Consider the following 11754-nt stretch of genomic DNA (forward strand, 5'->3'; position numbering starts at 1 on the left):
CGAGCTACATGCTCTAGGGACCTAAACCTTGTCACCACAATAAACAGGACATGCTGGAGGGATAGATTCCTGTCCCAGAGACTTCCTGTACTCTGGAACAAGCTACCCATCTATGTCAAGCAAAGTTCCTCATTAGCACTCTTCGAGTGGATGGGAAATAGGAAATACACCCCAGGGATCACTCCTGTGGCTCTGCTCGACAGGGGCACAGGAAATTCACTTTCTTGGGTGGCGTAAGCCAGGGAACCTTGTTGGCTAGGCTTACTTAGGCCCTTGGGCCGATAGCCTAGTACCTACCTATGAACCTATGACTGCAGATTTTTATTGGCTTAGAAAGCTTGCCAGGAGAATACTGTATACAAATAAAGTTTGGTGTAATGCCAGTGAGACCTGTTGCCAGTAAAATACCTGTAGCTCTCAAAAGAAAAGTTGAACAGGACCCGAAGAAAATAATGACCTTAGGTGTTATTAAAAGTAGTGAGAGCCAATAAAGTAGTTGACTAAGTAGAATCACAATTGTAAATGAAGACACAATTCATATTTGCAATGATACAAGAATGAATGATATCATTAAGCAGCATTACTGTTTACTTACAGTTAAAGAAGTGGTCTCATGAATGTAAAACGCTATATTTTAGTATTAGTTGCCAGACCAGAGTTTCTGACAGCAGGTAGATGAACAAACTTCCAAATTATGAGCACTTAATATACCATTAAGAAGTTGCAGATTTGCTAGACTTCTATTTGTTACTATTTTATCAACATCAGAGACATTCAGAAGTGCTGTTTGTTGCATAATAGTGATTCTGGAAGTTTTGTAAACAAAAATTATTTTTGCTATGCGTGGACTCGGGTACAAGAAGAGCATAAGCTTTTGTCCCAATGGGAAAGAGGCACCATTTTTGGCTTCACCATGGAACAAACTACCAGTCTCTTGGCTTGTCCTTATTCCAGCCACAAAAAGAAAAAGCTAAGCAAGCAGCTTTGCCAGAACAGAAGGTTAGCAGTTTGCATCAGCCATGGGTGGGTGACTTTTGTGTGGCTATCTGCTGTACCTCAGATCACTCATCTTTTGCCCAGATTGCTCAGGTGTAGCACTTACAGCCACTATGGATCAGGGGATGTTCTTCATGTTTCACTGTTGCAGTCATCACCTGTGGGTTATCCCTGCTGTGGTAGTCCTTGGCCGGCCCGAATACCAGAGTCAATGTTTTTCCTGTGTCGGCTGCTGTCGCTTGCAGACTGATGTCAGGTCATCAGTGCTATAAAGCAAGGCAGCCAGTGTCATTACATCAGTCTTTCTTGCTGTGGAGCCCGTAACAGAAGCAGTTGGCAAGTGTGCCGGTCGGTCGCTACCAGAGTTTGAATTATAGCTGAAAATGTATAAAGCTAAGTACCCCGTCGGGGATCCTTTTTTCTTGCACTAACCGATGTCCGAAAAAGTTAACAATTGTCTCGCCTGTGGAAAGCAGATCCCACACTGAGACTTCCATTCATACTACGTCACTTGTTTAGGCCCAGATCACGATATCCCCCGTTGCCGGTTCTGTGCCCTCTTTAACATGAGAACCATTCGTCGTATAGCTCTTCTTGTAGCCAGGTATTTTTGTCTTCCATCTTCGCATTCCGAAATAGCATCTGTCAGCCATCAATCCTTAGACCTTCTGAAAAAATAAAAAGGTAAAGATAGAGACAGACCACACAAGGCTAAGCCTTCCGATGACTCTACTGCTAAGCAAGTCATCAGTTCTCCGGAATTCAGTGAGATGCCTTTGCAGCCCCTGATGCCCGACACAATACCTTCGCAGGCCTCTACTGAGACTCTTGAGTCCGGTATGCCATAGAAATCTTCGTCTTCCATGCCTTTGGTTGTCTCTGCCTCTGAGTCTGGAGCCGCAACTCAGGCACTGGCTTCCGAGGTGGCCTTTCGCACTACCGAATCTAGACAAAAAATGACGTCTTCTCATCCGACTACCATTTCTCTCAGACCAATGGATACTCTTAGGTCTAGAAGCAAGGCCACTCCTAGAAAATCTACCTCTAGCCTTCATCTTACTCCTGCTCCACCACCCCAAGCCCAAATGCTTAAAATGGCAGAGGATCTTATCTCCCTTATCCAGGGTAGTCAGGCTACAACTTCTAAAAGGAAACGAGACCCTTCTCCTCAAATACTGACAGAACAGAATTCTGTGGAATCTGATTGTTCAAATTTTAAAGAGAACAACCACCTCTGACTGCTTATGAGGATTCAAATGCAGAGGAATCCATTCCTTCTGCCTCCCCAACAGAATATCTTTCCTTCAGGGAAACCCTTTGCACCATCAGGGAACATTTCCACTGGGAATCCCAGGACTCCTCTCAGTTTAAGAAAAGACTAAGAGAGTTTCTAGACCTGCCCCAGCACAGACCCTTGGCCATCTCCCCTATCTTAGAGGTGGTGGATGATGTCTTCCATGAATCCAGCTTGGCTCCTGATGCCCTCCCACCCGTTCCCAGTAAACCTGACAGGTATTACAGAGTACCAGATTCTCACAAATACCTGTACAGAAATCCTGCTGCAGACCCAGAGGTCATTACACAGGGATCCAAAGGAGCTGTGGCTAGTTCTGCAAAGGATACTATTCCTTCTGACAAGGATTCCAGAGCTCTGGACAGATGGTGTAAAAAAAAGTATACACCTCTGCAACCTTAGCTATCAGAGTACTCAACTGTCAGTTCCAGATGTTAAAATATCAACAACACACTTTGGAACTGTTAAAGCAAAAGATTTCAACCTTTTCTAACTGGGCCAATTCAAAATAGCTAGCAGATTTACTGCACTCTACTTGTCAAGTGGCTAAACACTCACACTGTGGATATGACACCCTAGAAACCTCAAGCAGGGCAATAGTGTTAGGATCTGTCATTAGGAGACATGCATGGTTGAAGGGACAACCTCTCCCTGATCATGTCAAGTCTAAATTAATTGATGCACCCTTGGATAAGGACTGCTTGTTTGGAGTAAAAGCAGTAGACGTGCTTAAAAAGATTGAAGACAAAGCAAAATTGATGCAAACAGTAAAATAGTTCTTTCAGGTACAACCTCCTAGGTTCAGCAGGAATTTTCCCTCAAAGCACTTGTCCTATCCCACACCTAACAGACAGGGGCAAGGTAACAGGGGCAGACCACCCAGACTCCTGTCTCAGGGACAGCAGAGAACCAAACAGTGGACCACTTCTGCTCCAAAGGCAGGGAGTTCGAAGCCATTCATCTATGGTAAAAACTCTCAATTACTCCCTCTCCCCCCCCCCTGCCCTCTTTTCACTCATCAAAAGCTAGGCGGAAGGCTCTCCCTCTGCAAAGAATCTTGGCTTTCTGTAACAAAGGACCAAAGGATAATTTTTCAGAGATACAAATTCTCTTTCAACGAGCTCTCAATTCCAAGAGGGTACCCAGACCTACCTGCAATCAGTGGGCAGAGGCATTGAAACCAGTCCAAACTCTCATATCCCAAGGGGCAGTAGAACCTGTCCCCTCAGATCAAACAGGCAAAGGCTTTTATTCCAGACTATTCCTTGTTCCCAGAAAAGAGGGCACTTGGTGCCCCATCCTGGATCCATCCATTCTGAACATCTCCCTGATGGTCCGCAAATTCAGAATGCTAACTTTGCAGCAGCTGCTGCTTATGCTGACAAAAAATGCCTGGCTAGTGACCCTAGACCTAAAAGATGCCTGCCTCCACATCCCCGTAAGGGAATCCTGCAAGAAATTCCTGCGCTTCAGAGCAGGCTCACAACCCTTTCAGTTCTGTGCACTACCCTTTGGCTTATCTACTGCTCCCAGGGTATTCACCAAATGCTTAGCCTCAGCCATAGCCTGTTGCAGACAGAAAAATATACAGATTTACCCTTATCTGGATGACTGCCTCATTCAGGCAGAGGGCAAAGAAAAGCTGATCCAGGACCTCCTCTTTGTCAAAACCATCCTAGCCTCCTTAGGGTTCACTATCAACTAGAAGACATCAAAGCAAACACCCTCCAGGAAGATCATTTTCTTGGGAGCACTGCTGAACACAGTATTCCAAATGGCCTTCCTATCCCCAGAAAAGCAGATCTTCCTGCCTCTCTGCTTTACTCAGCTGGATTCCAGAAGTCACCTCACTGTGAGGAAGCTCCTACAAGCCTTGGGGATACATGGCATTTTTTATCCTCCTAATTCCTCTGGCCAGGCTTCACATGAGAAAACTTCAGTGGTATATAAAGAACCTTTGGTGTCAGCATACTCAGCCTCTAGAGACCTACCTCCCTTTGATTCCCTGTACTAGGGCCAAGTTTCTCTGGTGGGCAGGGGCCTGTGTCAAGAGCAAGGGGTCTTCCCTTCGTCTTCCGCCCAACCCGGGCGGACCATTACCACCGATGCCTCAGACATTGCTTGGGGTGCTCACCTAGCAGGCATGTGCACCCAATGTCTTTGGGATGCACAGCACCTTCCCTTACATATCAACCAGAAAGAAATTATAGCAGTACAAAAGACTCTGACAACCCCATCTCAAGGCAGGGAGTCTGCTTATCAAAACAGACAACACCACAGTAATGTGGTACATCAACAAACAGGGAGGGAGCCGATCTTACCCTCTGTGCGGGCTAGCTATGAACCTTTGGCTGACAGCCTCGTCCATGGGATTACACCTAATAGCACAATACCTACCAGGGGTCAACACCCTGGCAGACCACTTCAGCAGAAACTTGCTAGACCCCCACGAATGGCAGCTCCATAGAAAAACCTTTTTACAAGTCACTCAGAGGTGGGGGACTCCGGAGGTGGCTCTCTTTGCTTCACACTTCAACCACCAACTGAAAAAAATTCTGTACCAGGGAGTACCACCACCTAGTGTGGAAGGTGGATGCCTTGACCTTCCTCTGGAACTCCCTCTTTGTGTATGCATTCCCTCCTCTGCCTCTTATTCCCAAGGTACTGATCACGATAAGGGAGGAGATGCGAAAGGCCATCCTTATTACTCCAGGTTGGCCCAGACAGCATTGGTACCCCTTACTGTGCAGCCTGACATTACAGCCTCCCAGGCAGCTTCCCCTGATCTCAGACCTCTTGACTTAGGGTGGGAGGGGAAATGCTGCACCCAGATTTGCAGACTCTCAAACTTTCAACATGGCTAATACTCTAAAGGGAAACCAGGGGCCCCTGTTAAGCAAACAGGTCCTAGACATTATCACAGAGGCCAGAAGGCACAGCACCAGAAAATGTTACGCAGGAAAATGGAAAAGGTTCTGCTCCTGGAGCCAGTCCAGAGGGAGCAATACCTTACAACCTTCCATCCCTCTTAACCTGGACTACCTAGCAGAGTTACTCAATCGTGGCCTCTCCTTTTCTTCTATTAAAATCCACACTGCAGCCATTTCAGCTCATTTCGATACATAGCCCCTGTTCTCGCATCCTTTAATTAAACAATTCCTCAGAGGGGCTTCTAATATCAGACCTCCCAGAAGGCTACCCATGCCAGCCCTGGGACCTGAATTATGTTTTGAAAAAACTAACCTTACCACCCTTCAAACCCACTGCTTCAGCAGAACTGAGATATCTATCCTGGAAGACTGCTTTTCTACCAGCTATCACCTCAGCCAGAAAGGTTTTTGAACTTTAGGTAGTGATGGCCATTGAGCCCTTCATCATTTTCCATGCAGACAGGGTCTCCCTGAGGACTAATCCCTCCTTTATGCCCAAGGTGATATCTAATGTGACTTTCAACCAGGCCACACATCTACCTGCCTTCTTTCCTAACCCTCCAAACAAGGGGGAAAGAATTCTGACTCACTAGACATGCACAGACAGCTCAGATACTATCTGGACCATACTAAACCCTTCAGGAAAACAGATCAGCTTCTTGTCAGCTTTGCCACAGGGGCAGAGGGGAAGCCCATTTCCAAGCAAACCATTTCCAAATGGATATCGCACTGTATCCATTTCTGCTACAGATTACATGGGGAAACCACCCCAGGTCTGTTCGTACCCATTCCACTAGGGCAGCCTCTACTTCCACAGCATTCTTCAGAGGAGTTCCCACCAAGGACATCCTGGAAGCTGCCACCTGGACATATGTCCATACCTTTGCCAAGCACTGCCACCTACCTCTTTTTTTCTAAGGTTAGGGCAGAGTTTGCCTCTGCAGTTCTGCAGGGCATGCTGACATATGCCTAGGTCTGTTACTAAGCCTACCACCCCTCTTCTCAGCTTTGGGAATCCTCCCAGAGGTGATGACTGCAACAGTGAAACATAAAGAACATAGTACACTTGTGTACACTTACCATAAATGTAGATGTTTGAGTGTATTCACTATTGCAGTCCTAGTTTCCCTCCCTCCTTCCCACTTATATCTACTGTCCTTAGGGAGACACAAGCTTCTTGCGGTGGCTATTAGCCACCAGGACCACTTTACCATATTTCCTTGGGCTTGTGGCTGGTTAGGGCAAGACAAACTGATGTAATGATGCTGGCTGTCTTGCTTTATAGCACTGATGACCTGACGTCTGTCTGTAAGTGACAGCAGCCAACACAGAAAAAAACTGACTCTGGTATTCAGGCCAGCCGAGGGCTACCACAGCAGGGATAACCCACAGGTGATGACTGCAACAGTGAATATACTCAAACATTTACATTTATGGTAAGTGTACACAACTGTACTTTATCCATGTCCTCTTTGGCTTTTGGGATATCCACAGTGGGCAAGGGAGAGCCACTCCAGTCTCTCATGGTAGAGGGAACAGGGAAGGCTTCCTTATTGTGCCAGAGTGCTCATATCCATGGGGAAGCTGTTGCCATTAATAACAAAATTGATCCCATTTTACTTGTCAAAAAGAAACAGAAAACTAAGCATGTGTCTACTGTTCCTCATGTTTCCTTAGAGAGGGGTAGTTTACTGGGCCTAGCTCAGGATTTAATTCCGGCTACTCTCTCCTTTTTGTAAATTGGTTTCTAATAAAAGAAAGAGGGATATCTCTTTTCCTGAAGAAAATAAAGAGTCTGAATCTGAACAGAAAGTTGAAGGATGCAGGGTTTTCTCCTCAGATTTCTAAATTTTACTCCGAGGAGTGCTCAGTTTCTGATTCTTCCACTGGGGATTTCCCTTTCTCTGGATTATTGCTAGAATGTGACAGTGCTTTCAGTGGGGCAGCACTGAGGTTTCTTAGTCCCTCGGAAAATACTATGAGTTGTTACAGAAGGAATTTCCAGAACCTACACCCATTCGTTCTGTTCTGTCTGCTTTACAGGATGTGTTTTTGTTACTACATTCAGTTTTCCTGATAGTCAGCCAGCTGCCCCTAAAAAGGCATATAGGATGTATAAAGTTCCTCAGTCAAGTTTTTATACCCTCTTCCCAAACCTGACCAAACAGCTTTAGATTTGGACTTCCAAGATGGCTGCACATTGAATAACAGCCTAATTCTCTAGCTCTCCCAGTGTGAAAACAGAAACTTGGCAGAGAAAGCCAGTGGACCTAGATTTGTGGGTAAATTTCAGTGATTGGCTAGTAAGTGCACTGCATGGATGTCAAGACAAAAGAAATGGGATCTGAAGGAAATTCAGTTACAGAAGGCAACAACAACAAAAAAATAGTGACTGGGAAGAGTACTGCAACAGTTCAGCAAAAAGCAGTGCAATCTTCAGACATGACTTCCAGTAACCTAGAGGAAAGAATAAAGCAATTGTACACAGACCTGACTAAATAAATGAAACACTGATAGGGTACATCAACTCAAACAATATCAGAACAGGCAAGAAGGAAGGAGCAAATATGGCTGAGCAGAAATTATTTGCTCAAATTGAGCACTTTCACGTCCAAATGACACTTCCTCCAACTTTGCAAAAAGCTGCGCATCAAACTTCCATTTATAAACAGAACATACAGCTCAAAATATTCAGTCAAAATAGATGAATTTGCAATAAGAAATGTTTAAAAAGACATGTCTACATCAGCTTTATAAAACATAGGACCATCAAAATACAGCACAAAATTATTATTTGAGACAGATACATGCATCTCTTTCTAAACATATAGGACCTATAAAACTTGTCTCAGGACAGTTAATATAAATTCAAAAGTCCTAATAACTCATTTATTTAATGGCCTATCCTGTAAGAATTGTTTTAAAAGTATTCGATTATTCAGGCCGAAATTTGTATGTGCCTGAAGTCTGATGATCCCCTTGCTCTCCGAATGTTCTGTATTTGATATATAAATAATTCCCCGTTTAGGCAATATTTCATTTTTGCCTCTCTTTCTCCTTGTATAGTTTTAAGAAATATAGGCATTGCAGCATAAAAATAAATAAAATATCTAGTTAAAAGAGCATGACAAAAGAAAAATTAGTGTGCTTTTTCTCATTCTTGCACAGGGGAGTGACTGGGTTAAGGCCATTAGGTTAATCTAGTAACAAGTTGTAAGAGAAATCAAATAAATAAAAAAGAATATTGAATATTATAAGGCTTTTTTGTAAATCATTTTGTGTTTGGTTCTATTGTCTCTAATAGACAAGCTGATAGAAAAATGCCTTGGAGAAAATGTTTTCTGAAAGCGTTCAAGTGTTTTCCCAGCTGAGAGAGCTATAAAGATAAAACAAAATCAGACAGAACTTGATAGAACCACAGGCTGTATCATGCATCTTAGCATGAATAACCTTTCTTTTAGGTTAACTCAAGTTCTGTGCGTGTGGCTGTCAGTTTGGAAATTTGTTCCTATTAGGAGAGTAAAATTTCAATATTTGAAGATATACGTAGCTTTGTGTATTAGTAAGTTAACACGTTTTATGGGGGTATTGGTGTTATGATTGTATTTTTGTTTGAGGATGTGACACAGGCTCAAATGGATATGGCAAGAAATAACTGTGTAAAAGATTAACCTGACAGTATATGCATGTAACACAAAAGCTGGAATTAGGCATTTAACAAAAAAGCTGTTATACATAAAGGGTGTGAATAATAATTTTTCAAGAATATGATTCTTTTGTAATGTTTTTAAACATTAATGGTCTCACAGATAAATACAAAAAAGAAAGACTAGTGAACTATATCAAAAATGTAGAGTAACCATAGCTATGCTACAGGAGACTCACTTGGAAAGAACTGAACATGTGAATTTGGTAAAGAAAGGTTTTCAGGATGGTTATTCAGTGGAATACCTGGGGCAAAAGAAGAGAGGATTACTTAATTGCAAGAGGAGTTTCAATAGTGATAGAAGAGGATAACAAAGACAATAACAGTAGATTTGTACTACTAAGGGTCTTCTTGCAAGGGAGGAGAATTACACCGTCATTGTTAGATATAAATCCATGTTCTTCTGTTGGTAGTTAGATGCATATACACTTCTGTTGCTGTGATGTATATGTAGGAGTAATATAGTCAATTAAATGCATACATTTCTGTTTGCTAAAAAAGGGGTTAAACTGTACTTAGCTGAAAAGCAAGGAAAACAATTACATAAATAAAACGGCATTCATGCAATGTAACATGAAGTCTGGTACAGCTTGAAAAAAATGCTGATAAGAATAAGCTGAATGTTCAGTGTCTGAAGTTTCAAGGTTTACAGATAAGGATGTAATCTGATTAGTAGGGAGAGCTGTTTACTGGAGAAAACCTTTCATGCTGTATTGAAAAAAAACTTGAAGACAGTAAACCTTGCAAACCGTACATGTCTCTTATATAGATACGTTACGTTATTAGTTTCTGCGCAATATTCTGCTGAGAAGGTTAATCTGCAAACTTTATGTGCACTAATCAGACTTTTTCTACAAGGCAATTTAAACATCTGCATTTAATTACTAGGTGTCAACACAGAGCTGTAGTCGGCAGCTTCAGTACGATAAGACAAGACTGTAATCAAGACATTCAATCTTTCATTTTAATTAACTTTTCAATAGTGAGCCTTGCCTGAATTCGAACACAGGGGGAGTGGTGTCTGTGCCTTGTATAAGGTCACTTCAGTAGCACAGTAGCTAACATTTATGTACGTAATTGAGTCCAGAAATGGAGCACTTCAATTTCCACAGTTTGCAGCAGTACATTTACCCAGATGTCTGGATCGAAAGGACTGTAGGGCAGGATGTAAACAGTGCCATAAATTCTCCAGGGTGGTGAAGACTTCAATTTCAAATTTGTCACTGCCAAATTTGTTTCACCAGCATTTCTAGTAGCTGCAGAAGTTTTCCAACCATCTACAGTGCTCAGAAGTGGCCAGCTGAAGTCAACATAAACTTTGGTGAGAAAAGTTTTGTGGTTACATAGCATGAATGCCAAAAATTAGGCTAGAAAGGGTAGTAAACACAGTATGACTATTAATGCATTAATTTTAGACAGACTACAAAAGTTGTGTAAACAGCATATTGGCAAATGTAAAACCATATCAGGGCAAGTTGACAGTCAGGAAATATGTAACTGGAGAATTTTTGACTAGTTATCTTAAACAGAAACATGATTGGTATGACAGTAAATGTTTATTGTGCAAGTCATATGAAACTTTCTGTGTGCAGTGTCATAAAAGTAATGGTAAACAACCAGATAAGGGTCATACACTTGCATTATGTCCTGTCATCACATGTGAAATGTTAATTTCAGAGTTACAACAGCAGTCAGATCAGTTATTGACAGAATCTTCTGAACATCTTTAGATAAAAGCGGAATAAAAGCACTGCAGAGTACAAAGCAGATAAGAACAGAGACTATGTTCATGGTGAACTGACATAAAAATTTAATAAACTTCTAAGAGACAGAGTGAGTTCAGAAAGTGTAGACAACATATGCAAACATTTTTCAGAAGTGCATAACAGCTTTAGAGTCAGCAGAACAGAATACTGAGAAATATCAGCCCATGCAGAATCACAAAAAAAAAAAAAATGAATCTGGTTAGAAAGTTTAAAGCAACAGCAGATGTTCTTCGTGTTTCACTGTTGCAGTCATCACATTTGGGTTATCTGCCTACAGGTAGCCCTCAGCCGGCCTGAATACCAGAGTCTAAGGATTTCTGCATCGGATGCTGTTACTTCTTCCATGACGTCAGGTCGTTGGGTATAAAACATGCGGCCCACGCCATTACATCGTTTTTTTGCCGTGCGATGCCCAAAGCAGTTTGCAAGTGCCGGGCCAACTCCTGAAATTTTCATTTTTGAGTTTCAGACCTGAAGTTTTCAAAAAGATAAGTACCCTGTTGGGGATCCTTTTTTCTTGCTCTAACCGATGGCAGAAAAAATTAACAATTGTCCTGCCTGTGGAAAGCAAATACCTCATAGAGATTTTCATTCTTACTGTGTCACCTGTTTAGGCCCAGACCATGACATCCCCCGCTGTCGGTTTTGTGCCTTTTTCAACACCTGAACTATTCATTGTCAGGCTATTTTTGTAGCCAAATACTTTCGTTCTCGATCTCCGTACTCCAAAATGGCTTCGTTAAGCCATCCGACTACCGATCTTTTGAAAAAATGTAAGGATAAAGACAGAGACGGACCGCATAGGTCCAAAACTGCCGACGATGCTTACGATAAGCTAGTCGCCAGTCCGCCGGTACTCGGGCGCTTTCACAGCCCCTGATACCCACTACTACAGATTTGCAGGCCTCTACTGAGACCCATTCGGAGTCCAGTATGCCATGAGATGCTTCTTCGACTATGGAACCTGTGGATGTCTCTACCTTGAATGGGTCCAGAGCCACTGTGCAGGCACCAGCTTCTGAGGGTATATTCAGGCCTACTGATTTTCATATCAAACCGACG

This window comes from Protopterus annectens, chromosome 1.part0 (genome assembly GCF_019279795.1).
Source record: "Protopterus annectens isolate FY-2018-M chromosome 1.part0, PAN1.0, whole genome shotgun sequence".
NCBI classification, from domain to species: Eukaryota; Metazoa; Chordata; order Ceratodontiformes; family Protopteridae; genus Protopterus; species Protopterus annectens.